Source organism: Eulemur rufifrons, chromosome 7 (assembly GCF_041146395.1).
Source record: "Eulemur rufifrons isolate Redbay chromosome 7, OSU_ERuf_1, whole genome shotgun sequence".
NCBI lineage: Eukaryota > Metazoa > Chordata > Mammalia > Primates > Lemuridae > Eulemur > Eulemur rufifrons.
In genome coordinates this window covers 108,447,199-108,460,948 of record NC_090989.1, presented here as the reverse complement: position 1 = coordinate 108,460,948, position 13,750 = coordinate 108,447,199, and the positions used below count along the sequence as shown (strand labels likewise).

The window sequence follows — 13,750 nt, the reverse complement described above, 5'->3', positions numbered from 1 at the left end:
TCATGGATATGCCTGGATGTTCAAGGAAGTGAAGACCCACTTCTTGGCCTTCTCCTCACCACTCTGAGAGTATTTAGGGTTGAGCAACATACCTAGGCACAGGACCCATGGAATCCTTATTCTAGGATTAGCATTTGAGAGCCTTATTACATTAGAAGTGTTTAAAAAGTCATGAAAATAAATGTTTCAGATATACTGCTGCAAAACAAGCCACTACAAACTCAGTGATATAAAATGATAAAAAAATAATTTGTTCTTATTATCTCTCATGGTCCTGGGGGTTGAGCTCAGTTATGCAGTTCTCTGTCGTGGTCTCTTAGGCAGTTGGTTTCAGATAGTGGCTGGGAATGGAGTCATCTCAAAGGCTTCCTATTCACATGTGTGACTAATTCTGGCTGTTCTCTGAAACCTTAGTGGGGTCTGCTGATTGGAACACCTCCCTATGTAGCCTGGGCTTCTTTCTGATATGGGGGCTGGGTTCTGAGAGAAGTGTCCCGAGAGACAAACAGGCGGAAGATCTATCCCTCTTTATGATCTAGCCTTTGAAATCCCATAGCATCCCTTCCCTTCTGTTGGCAGAAAGGTCACAGAGGTCTACTCTACCCAGGTTCAAGGGGAGGGGTTCTAGACTCCACCTCTTGATCAAGGAGGGGCAAGGTCACATGGTAAAATGAGCATGTGGGATGAGAAATACTATTACAGTCATTTTGGAAAATATAAACTGCCACAGCAAGTTATTTTCAATAATGTTGAATTGATGCTGGCTGGGCGAATACAAGATGTCTTCGTTATCTATATACTATCTATATCCTATACAGTGTGATACAGGAAAGCCAAAATCAGCCAATGATAAACATATTCCGCAATATGCACTCAAACATTTCTCCTGGCTTAACACTGAGAGCATCTCTGATTGTTGGGAGTTATAAATATCCACTCACACAGTGCAAAAAAAAAAAAAAAATGTAAATCTTACAAAAGATAAAAGATTTCATTAAATCAACTATTTTAGAGAATATTTCCAATCTTGGGTATTTGGTAAAACAGTTAATAACCTAAAGAGAAAACAATCAATAAGAATAATCACATGTTAGGGGAATTAATTTGAAAAGCCAAAGATTAAGAAAATCAAGGCCAGGTGTGGTGGCTTACGCCTGTAATCCTAGCACTCTGGGAGGTGGAGGCAGGAGGATTGCTCGAGGTCAGGAGTTCAAGACCAGCCTGAGCAAGAGCGAGACCCCATCTCTACTAAAAAAATAGAAAGAAATTCGCTGGACAACTAAAGATATATACAGAAAAAATTAGCCGGGCATGGTGGTGCATGCCTGTAGTCCCAGCTACTCGAGAGGCTGAGGTAGGAGGATTGCTTAAGCCCAGGAGTTTGAGGTTGCTGTGAGCTAGGCTGACGCCACTGCTCTCTAGCCTGGGCAACAGAGTGAGACTGTCTCAGAAAAAAAAAAAAAAAAGAAAATCAAGAAAGTCATTAGGGAAAATTGTTGAAACTCTTTGAGTATTTTTGTATGTTAAGTGAAGAATGTTCTGTGTTATTAATTTTGCTGGAAAAATGATGTACCCTCCAAAAAATAAAAGGAATACTTGATTCAATCATTGTACATATTGAGGACTAGCCCGTAGTTTCTATAAGAACCTAAATTTTGTTACATATAAGATAAAATTATTTTTATAATTTTTAGCTTTAATTTTTAGATAATGTCCCAAACTTCTTTCTATGAAATTTTGATCTCTTTTTGAGTAGGTTTATCTCAGTGGCCTTTGTACACTACTTTTAATAGAAGAACCCTGTGTAATACACACAAGCTTTTATCCTTCCCTAGAAAGTATGAACAGCATCAATTAAAGTGTTTGTTTTTTCTTTCTTTCTTTTTTTTTTTTTGAGACAGAGTCTCATTCTGTTGCCCAGGCTAGAGTGCCATGGTCAGTCTAGCTCACAGCAACCTCGCACTCCTGGGCTCAAGCGATCCTTCTGCCTCAGCCTCCCAAGTAGCTGGGACTACAGGCATGCGCCACCATGCCTGGCTATTTTTTTTTCTATATATACTTTTAGCTGTCCATATAATTTCTTTCTATTTTTAGTAGAGACGGGGTCTCACTCTTGCTCAGGCTGGTCTCGAACTCCTGACCTTGAGCTATCCTCCTGCCTCAGCCTCCCAGAGTGCTAGGATTACAGGCTTAAAGTGCTTTCAATGATAGTATTTTCACAGCCCTCTTAGAAAGCCTGTCATATCCCATGAAATTAAACCTGAGATTTTCAAAAGAATGATAGCTTTTGCCTTAGATATTAGATGCATCTGTAATTATCTGCCAGGTACTCTTTCTTTTTCTTTTTTAATTTTTTTTTTTTTTTTTTTTTTTAGAGATGGGGTCTCATTCTATTGCCCAGGGTAGAGTACAGTGGCACAATCATAGCTCTCTGCAGCCTTAAACTCCTGGGCTCAAGTGATGCTCCCACTTTAGCCTCCCCAGTAGCTAGGACTACAGGCACACACTAACACACCCGCTAATTTTTAAATTTTTTTGTAGGTAGTGCAGTGTACTAAGCACTATGGGAACCACAAAAATAAACAGATTCTGTGATAAATGTATTAATATACATGTTTTTATTCAAAGTCACTGTGAAGTTTACACCACCATCTCCACCATCACTACCAACATCACCTACACCATTTCGCTCACGACCCTCACTACCTCCATCTCCACCACCACCATCACTACTGACACCACCTACACCACCCCTGCCAACACTACAATCACCATAACCCCCATCATCACCTCTATCACAACCACCATTACCCATCATCACCATCATTGCCTTCACCACTGTCACTATCACATATTACCAAGTGGTAACACACAATATGCTCAAATTTTCAGTATGGTTTTTCAGCATTTTGACATGTTAAGAGGAAATTTAAAGTGTGAAATAATTGTAAAAATTACCTATTCCCTTGTCTCATATTTTAGGTGAGGAAGATGAGGCTCAGAGAGGTGAAGTGACTCATCCAGAGTCACGTGAGTAGACAAGGATAGATCAAAAACAAGAACTCAATTTTCTTAATTTGCTCACTGCCCAGGGTCTTCCTCTCTCTAGCCTTAGGACTCCTGCTGTAGCAGCCCCAAGTAAGGACTGTCAGTTCAGCTAGAGAAAAGAAGTCATCACACCCTATTAGGCAGATAGAAACTCTGAGGAAAAGGAGAAAGTACAACCTCTTGCGGGAATCTTTTAGCTTACTCTGTGGCTGGTTATGCCAATGAGGAGGTCTTACAAGAGAAGGGAGTCATGAGCTTCCCGGGGATTAAGCATGATAATGCTGTCTGCCCCGGGAAGAAAACAATTTGTTGTACTTGTATAATACCTTTCATCCATCTGACAATAATAAACAAGACTCTGTACTTTCAGCCAAATAAGCTAAGTAGTTAACAAATGTTTAACTCATGAATCCTCAGAACGACCAAGGAAGGAAAACTTTCTAAAGAAAGGAAGCAAGCTGCTCTCATCCTCATGATTCAGTGGGGAATCCAAGACAGAAGAAATGAGTCTACACCTAGCTGCGTGACACTGCAGGCAGGGCTCCTGACACGCAAGGACATTCCTGGGTATGAGCACTGTCTACAGCGACCTACACACAGGATTTTGAAAAGGCCAGAGGTCTTCAGTCGGCATTTTTTAAGGAAAAAAAAAAAAAAAAGAATAATAAAAAAGAAATTTAGTAAAATTAAAAAAATTTTTAAAAAGGAAAAAGAAGAAAAGGGCAGAAGTAGACCAGAAAAACCCCTGTTCATTCTTTCAGCCTAGGGAATCTATGAATATTTCAAAAGTGTTTTGGTTCTGAGTCCCTAAAGCTTCCTTGAAGGCTCTTCAAGGGTTTTAGCTGGCATGTTCCTTCAAAGAAGTTTTTTATTTTATTTATTTTTTTTTTTTTTGAGACAGAGTCTCACTCTGTTGCCCAGGCTAGAGTGAGTGCCGTGGCGTCAGCCTAGCTCACAGCAACCTCAAACTCCTGAGCTCAAGCGATCCTCCTGTCTCAGCCTCCCGAGTAGCTGGGACTACAGGCATGCACCACCATGCCCGGCTAAGTTTTTCTATCTAAATTTTTTAGCTGTCCATATAATTTCTTTCTATTTTTAGTAGAGATGGGGTCTCGCTCTTGCTCAGGCTGGTCTCGAACTCCTGAGCTCAAATGATCCGCCCACCTCGGCCTCCCAGAGTGCTAGGATTACAGGCGTGAGCCACCGCGCCCGGCCTCAAAGAAGTTTTTTAAACCCATGTATTCCTTCACAAAATTTTTAGTTGACATCTAAATTATTCCATCCTTTGGGAATGATAGTAAGAGGAGTTAAAATGAAAATTTAAACATTAAAAATTAAAAAATTGGCCGGGCGTGGTGGCTCACGCCTGTAATCCTAGCACTCTGGGAGGCCAAGGTGGGCGGATCGTTTGAGCTCAGGAGTTCGAGACCAGCCTGAGCAAGAGCGAGACCCCATCTCTACTAAAAATAGAAAGAAATTATATGGACAGCTAAAAATATATATAGAAAAAATTAGCCGGGCATGGTGGTGCATGCCTGTAGTCCCAGCTACTCGGGAGGCTGAGACAGGAGGATCGCTTGAGCTCAGGAGTTTGAGGTTGCTGTGAGCTCGGCTGACGCCACGGCACTCACTCTAGCCTGGGCAACAGAGTGAGACTCTGTCTCAAAAAAAAAAAAAAAAAATTAAAAAATTAAAAATTCATCTTATGTTTAAATAATTGCAAAGGTTGTCATTTCCAGCATATTATTGATATAGGCATTTAAAAATAAACTGTTGCAATTCTGTCTTTAAAATATCCCATTGAGTCCAAATCCAAGCAATTTGATGCCCATGATGATCCATTTAAAAATATACAAACAAGCTCTCTTTTTTAACAATCAGAAATTTCACATGATTCCATTTTCTCCTTAAGATTATATTTGTATTCCACTTCTACATACTGTTATCCTAATGTACTATATTATTATGCTTAAAGATCTTATTCATTCTGTTACACTGTACTTCTCTGAAATAAAAAGTTTATAAATCAATTTTTTTTTTCATTTCTGGTATTTTTGTTAGGCTGAGCTATAATAACAAATAGGTCCAAGTGTGGAATGGCTCAACACAATCAAAGCTTATTCTTTCTCACAGAATAGTCCTGGATGAGGTGCCCAGATAAGCAAGGTGCTCCCCTACACACAGTGATTAGGGGAACCAAGTTCCTTCCATGTATGGCCTCATAGTCCTTTAGAACAAGGGTTTAACTTGTGGGCTTATTTTTGTGTGCCCTGGGAGCTAAGAATAGATTTACATTTTGAAAAGGCTACTGAAAAAAAAAAAGTAGAATGTATGACAGAGGCCTTATGTGCCTGCAAAACCTAAAATAGCTACTGTCTGGCCCTTTACCGAAGTTTACCAACCCCTCTCCTAGAGCCTCAGTCTCAACTGTATTTAGATTCTAGAAGGAGAAAAGGCAAGGAAGAATGCATGGATGAGATTTGATGGGAGCAGGCCTGGAAGAGAACCACACCACTTATGCTCATATTCTGTTGCCAGAACAATTACATGGCCATACCTTACAGCAAGGGAGTGGAGAAAAGTAGGCTATGTGCCCAAACAAGGAGAGAACAAATTCTGGGAAGCAGTTAATAGTTTCCACCATGGCCAAGCCTCTAAAGTGTCAAAAACTTTTTATCATTATTATTATTAGTGTAAAATTTATCAAAATAATCTACATAAGTGATAAATTAAGATAAATGATGCAAAAGAAAATTTTATTAGAGGTATAGTTCTTACCAAGATGAATAAGACTATTTTCTTTTCAGTTAGTTCATGTGTCCCAAATTAGAGCATCAATTTCATTCCTAATTTTCATTTTTATAAATGTTATCACCAAGAAATTTTTATATAAAATAAGGGGATGGGAATGAAAGAAGCTTTTTATAAAGATAATCTTGACAAAATTACTTGAATTTAATCATTTGTTATAAAATTATTCATCATTTTTTTCTTATTTATGTATTTGTTTTTAAAGCTGGCGTCTCACTGGGACCCAGGCTGGAGTGCAGTGGCATGATCATAGCTTACTGCAACCTCGAACTCCTAGGCTCAAGTGATGCTCCTGACTCAGCCTCCCAAGTCTTTGGGATTATAGGCCTGAGCCACCATGCCTGATGATTTTACAACAATTTCATAGTCTATCATCAAAAAGTTATTTATTTATTTAGAGATACAGTCTTGCTCTGTCACCCAGGCTACAGTAACATCATTGTAGCTCACTGTAACCTTGAATTCCTGGGCTCAAGCAAACCTCCTGCCTCAGTCTCCAAAATAGTTAGGACTACAGGCGGGCAACATCACACCCAGCTAATTCTTTTTTTTCCTTTTTAGAGACAGGGTCTTACTACGTTTCCCAGGCTGGAGTTACAGGCATAAGCCATTGCACCCAGCCAAAAAGTTGTTTTAAATTTCCATCAGCTAGCAACTCAATTATAGATTCCTCTAATTTTATGAAAAGTTTTCTATTAGAAACTTGGCTTGCAAAAAGATTTGGTACCCAGTTATAAAATTCTTCTACTTCTACAATTTTGGGAAATTTACTAAAAATTTCTACTAAGATTTATCAAAGAGTTATGTGACCATCTCTTTTCTCTTTCAATTATTTTTTTGTTCCCCCCCCTACAATATTCTACTTTAATTAAAGGTACCTTGTTGACTCTGATACATAAGAAAAGTTGGGAAAATAAAAATAATTATTTCAATATACTTTTGCCAATACATTATTTTTTAAATGCTTTTATTTTAACCCATTTTAAATAATATTTTTGTCAGAAGCTTGGAGCTGCTGATAGTTCATTCAACTATTCAACATTTATAGTAAATATTTTTCATACAGACTAATTGGAAAAGGCAGCCCTCATTGTCAAACTGAGCAGCTAAATCAGACATGGTCTATTGGAAAAGCCTGAATTAATTAATCAAATCAATTCAAATGAATAAGTTAAAATGCAATTTGAGGAACAGTATGAAATCACTGAGAAATTATGCATCATGCCTTGTAAAATAGATTACTAAAAGCAATACATCGGGATGTAGAGCTAATGTAATTAATGTATCCATTAAAAATTTATAAAACAATTTTAAAATGCCATTTCTTATTACTTACTTTGTAATAATACAATAAAATGTGGCTGAAATTTTTAGCTGTTTATGAAGCAAGGAATGATGGAGGCTCTGGTATTCATTTGGTAAATGTACATGTGTGTGGACTCTGGGATTGGACTTTGGGGAAAATTCAATAAAAATCATATATATATAAATCAAAAAATCATTCATGTTTTCAAAACTTTTAACTTTTCCTATATATCTATTTAATGGAAGGAAAAGAGTATGAACTTCTAAAAACTAAGTAGTCTGGTAGCTAGCACATAATTTTATTCTGTGTTAATAGGAGTAAAATACGTCTTAAAAGAAGAAAGAAGATAAGAATTGACTACCACTGGAAAAACATTCCATGGCATAATTTCATACAAGTAGAATTTAATTACTTTATTTAATGATATCTACATTGTATAAAAAAATCATTTGAATTTTTTCCATGAGTTTTGTCTAATGTAGTAGAGAATGTAATAATCTCAGAAAAATTCTAGTTAAATTGAAAAGAATTTTCACATTATTTCCAAGTTGCACAAGTTTAGAGGGCTCATTCTCACTATATTCTACTGAAGGTGAACTACACTTGGGAAGGCATGTGAGAATTTGACGTGTGTCCTGTGAAGGTGCATCGCTCAGTCCTGAATCATCATCAGTATCTGGCAACACATCTGCTGCTCAGAGATCATCCTTTCCAGCCAATGGCATCTCCTAGGTTTTGAGAAAAACTGAAAACAAACGGCAGACTTCATTTTCAACGTTTGAAGCATTCTTTTCTTTGCTGTCATGGGTCTCTCCCTCAAGAGTTATGCATTCTTTGACTATAACCAGGGATGGCAGATGCTGAGTCATTCCACCTCTCCACTCTACAATATATCTGAATCCACAGCCTCCCAACATAGACCCTAATGCCCCCGCTCTAAAGCCACACCCTTAATGGAAAGACCTGCCCAGTGATTTTGCTTAGTCATTAAAGGAGGCTTTTCCAAAATCAATACTTCAAATGGTCCCTTTGTTTCCTCTCTCCTCCATTCCCCAGAGGTTCTTAAGACTCCGGAGGTACCGGCTGGGCACGGTAGCTCACGCCTGTAATAGTAGCACTCTGAGAGGCTGAGGCGGGTGAATCCTTTGAGCTCAGGAGTTCAAGACCAGCCTGATCAAGAGCGAGACCCCGTCTCTACTAAAAAGTAGAAGTTAACTGGACAACTAAAAATATATAGATAAAGTTAGCTGGGTATGGTGGCACATACCTGTAGTCTCAGCTACTCGGGAGGCTGAGGCCAGGAGGATTGTTTGAGCCCAGGAGTTTGAGGTTGCTGTGAGCTAGGCTGATGCCATGGCACTGTAGCCTAGGCAACAGGGTGAGATCCTGTCTCAAAAAAAAAAAAAAAAATACTCTGGAGGTACCAAGGTAATATCCAGGATAGGTAAGGAGAAAATAGGCTATTTTGAAATAGAAAGTGAAATAAAGAATTTGTATTAAACTTAAGGCTAGTTTTCAGAGAGAACAAATGGAAAATCTGGAAACTGATTCTCTTAAAAAAAAAAATCTGTGCTCATATGCCCTCTTAGAAAACACTTCTTTGCCATAAAATGGCGGTATGGCAAAGCAGTGTTTCTGGAAGATAAATCTGGCAAAATTGTGTATGGTGGGCTGTGAGAGAAAGAATGTTGGGAGACCAGTTAGAAAACTATTATGTTTGTCCTTGAGATAGGTTTTAAGGGCTTGGACTAAGGTGGTAGGAAGAAACCAGAATGACACATCTTCCTTCTTTTTATGTTCCCCTTATTTCCTGTTAGAACTCCAGTTTTATTTGGGTATCCACACCTCAGGGAAGATGACCCCATCCCTGATTCAGGAGTATATCCCGATTAGTCTAAGCCAATCAGGACAATCCTATACTCCTTGCCAGTGCTTGTTTTAAAAATGAGCGTGTGATTCAGTTTTAGTCAATGAGATGTGAGGAGAAGTCTGCTAGGGACTTCAGGAAAAGATTTCTTTATTCATACTAGACATATATGAAGAGATGCCATCTGCTTCATCTGCACATTGGGATGAATGTCTGGGGTGATGCCTAGATTTCTGGCAGCTATTTTTTAACTAAGAGGGAAGCTGGCCTGAAGATGAGTGAACAGAAAGACAGGAACAACCAGGTCTTTGATCATGTTCCTTAGCCACCCAGCCTCCTGATTTTTGAGCTGATCACCAGGAGAATAATGGCACTGAAGAGATTTGGAAGGCCAGAAGAAGGAAAGGATTTAGAGAAAATTGTCAGTGTTATAAACGTCCAATGTGAGGAGTAGTGGTGGTTCTAGGTGAAATGGCCAGGATCTAATTTGAGACATGGAAGTGGAGCTAAGGTGTGATATCAGGGCCCAAAATGTCAAAGTGGAAGTTAGTTGCAGAGACTGCAAATAACTGGTATCTACTGGTAAGAAAGTGTGGTGGAACATTGACCATGTCCTACTGTCCACACCTCACTCCTCTGAGGGGAATCTAACACCAGAGGAAAAGAATAACTGCTTAAAGTAAAAGAAGAGAGAAATGCCCCTGCCAACATATTCTTTTTTTTTTTTTTTTTTTTGAGACAGAGTCTCACTCTGTTGCCCAGGCTAGCGTGAGTGCCGTGGCGTCAGCCTAGCTCACAGCAACCTCAAACTCCTGGGCTCAAGCGATCCTCCTGCCTCAGCCTCCCGAGTAGCTGGGACTACAGGCATGCGCCACCATGCCTGGCTAATTTTTTATATATATATATTTAGCTGTCTATATAATTTCTTTCTATTTTTAGTAGAGATGGGGTCTCGCTCTTGCTCAGGCTGGTCTCGAACTCCTGAGCTCAAATGATCCGCCCACCTCGGCCTCCCAGAGTGCTAGGATTACAGGCGTGAGCCACCGCGCCCGGCCTAACATATTCTTAAGATAAAGATCTATTTATGTTCCAGAACAAGAATTCTGGTCCCTCAAAAAGAGAAAGGTGGCCGGGCGCGGTGGCTCACGCCTGTAATCCTAGCACTCTGGGAGGCCGAGGTGGGCGGATCGTTTGAGCTCAGGAGTTCGAGACCAGCCTGAGCAAGAGCGAGACCCCATCTCTACTAAAAATAGAAAGAAATTATATAGACAGCTAAATATATATATAGAAAAAATTAGCCAGGCATGGTGGTGCGTGCCTGTAGTCCCAGCTACTCGGGAGGCTGAGGCAGGAGGATCGCTTGAGCCCAGGAGTTTGAGGTTGCTGTGAGCTAGGCTGACGCCACGGCACTCACGCTAGCCTGGGCAACAGAGTGAGACTCTGTCTCAAAAAAAAAAAAAAAAAAAGAGAGAGAAAGGAAACAAACAAAAAAATCTTTAGCATTTATCCTTCATCAGAAAAATATAATAAGAATATTTCCAGATAACTTAAGGATTTTAGCATCTCTAGTTTTAAAGGGAGTCCCAATCATCTCTCATCCCTCCAGCAATATGAAAATTCAGTCTCATTTTTATTGAATCAGAGCACAGCCTTTAACAAACCAGATTCTTTGTGTTTGGGTTTTTTGATTTGTTTTTGTTTGTTTTTGCAGGAAGAAGAAATAAGAAAAAAAATCCATTAGAGTAGATGACCTGTCTGATGATAATAACCACAGCTTTAGTATGTCACGTTTTATGCAGGGTGCTTTGTATCCAGTCCTCACAGCAACACTGCCTGGGAGATATTGTTAGCCCAGATTTACGATGAGGAAAATAGAGGATTAGACAAATTAATTTGCCCAAGGCCACAGTTAGCTGGGATTCTAAACCAGGTCTGCTTGTTTTTAAGGCACATGCCCTTTTTGCCACACACCACTGACTTTTTAAGGGAGATAGTAAAGAGCAGGGAAAGCAATGGGTCTGGGAGTGTGCACACTTTTCAATAGTGGAAGTCACCAAAACAGAAAGAGAAGGAGCAACCAGAAAAGTGGTGTTAAGCCCAGAAGTCTATCATTACCATCCAATCTTCACAGCAATGGGATCATCTTGGAGACTCTTAAATGTAGAGAACACAGTCTCAAAGCAACCTGATACTCCACTACAGGAGCAACTTCATATTTGCTAAAAATGTCTTTCCCCCAAAATACGTTGATGATAGAGACCACTGTAGATGCAAACAGCCCTAGGACATAGTATTAATTAAGTTGATAATCCCAGGATTCTGTCTTTGGCTCTCTTGTCTTCTCACTATACAGTGTCTTGGTCAAACTCATCCATTCCCATAGCTTTTACTACCTCCGATATGCTGACAAGTTCCAATTGTATATGTACATGCACTTTCCAGCCCTAGACACCACTTAACATCTCCTCATGTGGTTCCCACAGGCACCTCAAACTCAATGTATCTGAAATTGAACTCATCATCTCACCCTCACCCAAAACTACTTTCATCCAGCATTCTTAGGAAGTGTCATCACAGCCAAACTGCTTGTTGAAACCTGGAACTTGTACATTTTATAACCACCTCATAGGTAAGGTGACCCCAAACTCTATGTCCAAAAGAGGCATTTTTGAGAGTGAAAGGGAGCACTGCTAATATTTATGTTGTGGGAGGTATAAATGGAGACCATTCTGTCCAACCAAGACCTATGGTTTTATACATAGAGCTGTTGGGAACATCAAATAAGAATATACATGTAAAATACTTAAACACGGCTAACTTATAAAAATCATTCAGTTCTTTTTTCCCCCCTGGCTGCTTGAATATCAACCCCTATCATGAATGACACCATAAGTATCCGGACTAGGAAGTTCATGACCAACCAACTATTTCAGAGGAAACAAATGGTCATCGATGTCCTTCATCCTGGGAAGGCAACAAACAGTACCAAAGACAGAAATTCAGGAAAAACTAGCCAAAATGTATAAGACCACACCAGACATTATCTTTGTATTTGGATTCAGAATTCACTTCGGTGGTGGCAAGACAGTTGACTTTGGCATGATTTACAATTCCTTGGATTATGCAAAGAAAAATGAACCCAAATATAGGCTTACAAGACATGGCCTGGGTGGGCACGGTGGCTCACGCCTATAAAAAAAAAAAAAAAAACCACATGGCCTGTACAAGAAGAAAAAGACCAAGAAGAAAGCAGCAAAAGGAGAGTACAAGAACAGAATGAAGAAAGTCAGGGAGATTCCAAAGGCCAATATTGGTGCTGGCAAAGCTGAAGGAGTAAAGATTCTACAATGACATTCATTATCTGCAGCCATTGAGTAAATTTTTCACAAGAGGATTAATAAACCAAAAATTTTCATGTGAAAAAATAAATAAATTTTAAAAATAAAAAAACATTCAATAAACATTGACAATTATTTTTCTTTTTAATATACGTATTATATAATAATATATAAATATTAACATTGGTGGCTATACTATAATATATATAACCAGTTCCATACTTACAAATATTTTGGTTGTTTTCAGTCTTTTTTTAAATACAAGCAATGCTACAAAGAACACATACCTTGTACCTTGTACCTACACCTTGTACCTATGCCTTTCAACACCAGAAGTCAAATCGTTAAGTCAAAAGGGTATGTGTATTTGAAATTTGGATACATATAAATAAGCTACCCTCCAAAGAGACCCAATGTGCAGTGTATGAGTTTTCCCACGTTCTCTCCAACTTTAGGTTGTCAATTAAGATCAACTTTTTGGCTGGGTATAGTGCCCAACTATAATACTTGGGAGGCTGAAGCAAAGGATCGCGTGAGCCCAGGAGTTCATGGCTGCAGTGAGCTATGATTGCACCACTGCACTTCATCCTCTTCAGACTGGCGACAGAATGAAACCCTGTCTGTAAAAAACAAATAAATAAATAAATAAATAATTTTGTTTGTTTTTAAAATGTTTTTGTAGAGACAGGGTCTTGCTATGTTGCCCAGGCGGGTCTCAAACTCCTGGCGTCAAGCAATCCTCCCTCCATCCCAGCCCCCCAAAGTGCTGAGATTACAAGACATGAGACACCGTGCCTGGCCAAAGACCTTTTTTTTTTATTATTTTATTTTTTTAATTTTATTTTAGAGACAGGGTCTCACTGTGCTCAGGCTGGTGTCGAACCCCTGAGCTGCAGCTATCTTTCCACCTCAGCCTCCCAGAAAGCTAGGATTACAGGTGTGAGCCACTGCGCCTGGCCCCAAAGACATTTTTTGATCCCATGTTGCCTACACGATAAAGCTAAGCTTCTCTGCATGTTGCCTCAATTCCCATGCTTTCAGTCACAAGTAATAGAAAACTCTGGCTCAAATTGGCGTAAACAGCAGGGAGCATTTATTATCTCAAATAGCAAGAGGTCACCAAGTAGGGCTCATTTATGTTTGGCTAATGCAGTGCCCCACAATGACATAAATGACTCCAGTTTGTTGTATCTCTGCTGCACCATTCTTGAAGGATCAGCTTGGTCTTCAGGCTAGATCCATTCATGGTCACAAAATAGCAGCCCCACTTTCAGGCATTACATCCTAGACACAACAGTGAAAGAAAAGGGACTGTCTATTCCTCAGGTCTCCTTTGAAAATAAAGAAACCAGTCAGGCATGGTGGCCCATGCCTGTAGTC

At 39.4% G+C, this 13,750-nt stretch overlaps 1 pseudogene; it reads left to right on the top strand.

The window, feature by feature from the left end:
* Positions 1-11,908: 11,908 nt before the first annotated feature.
* LOC138385784 (small ribosomal subunit protein eS24-like) lies at positions 11,909-12,383 on the top strand (annotated as a pseudogene).
* The last annotated feature ends 1,367 nt before the right edge of the window (positions 12,384-13,750 follow it).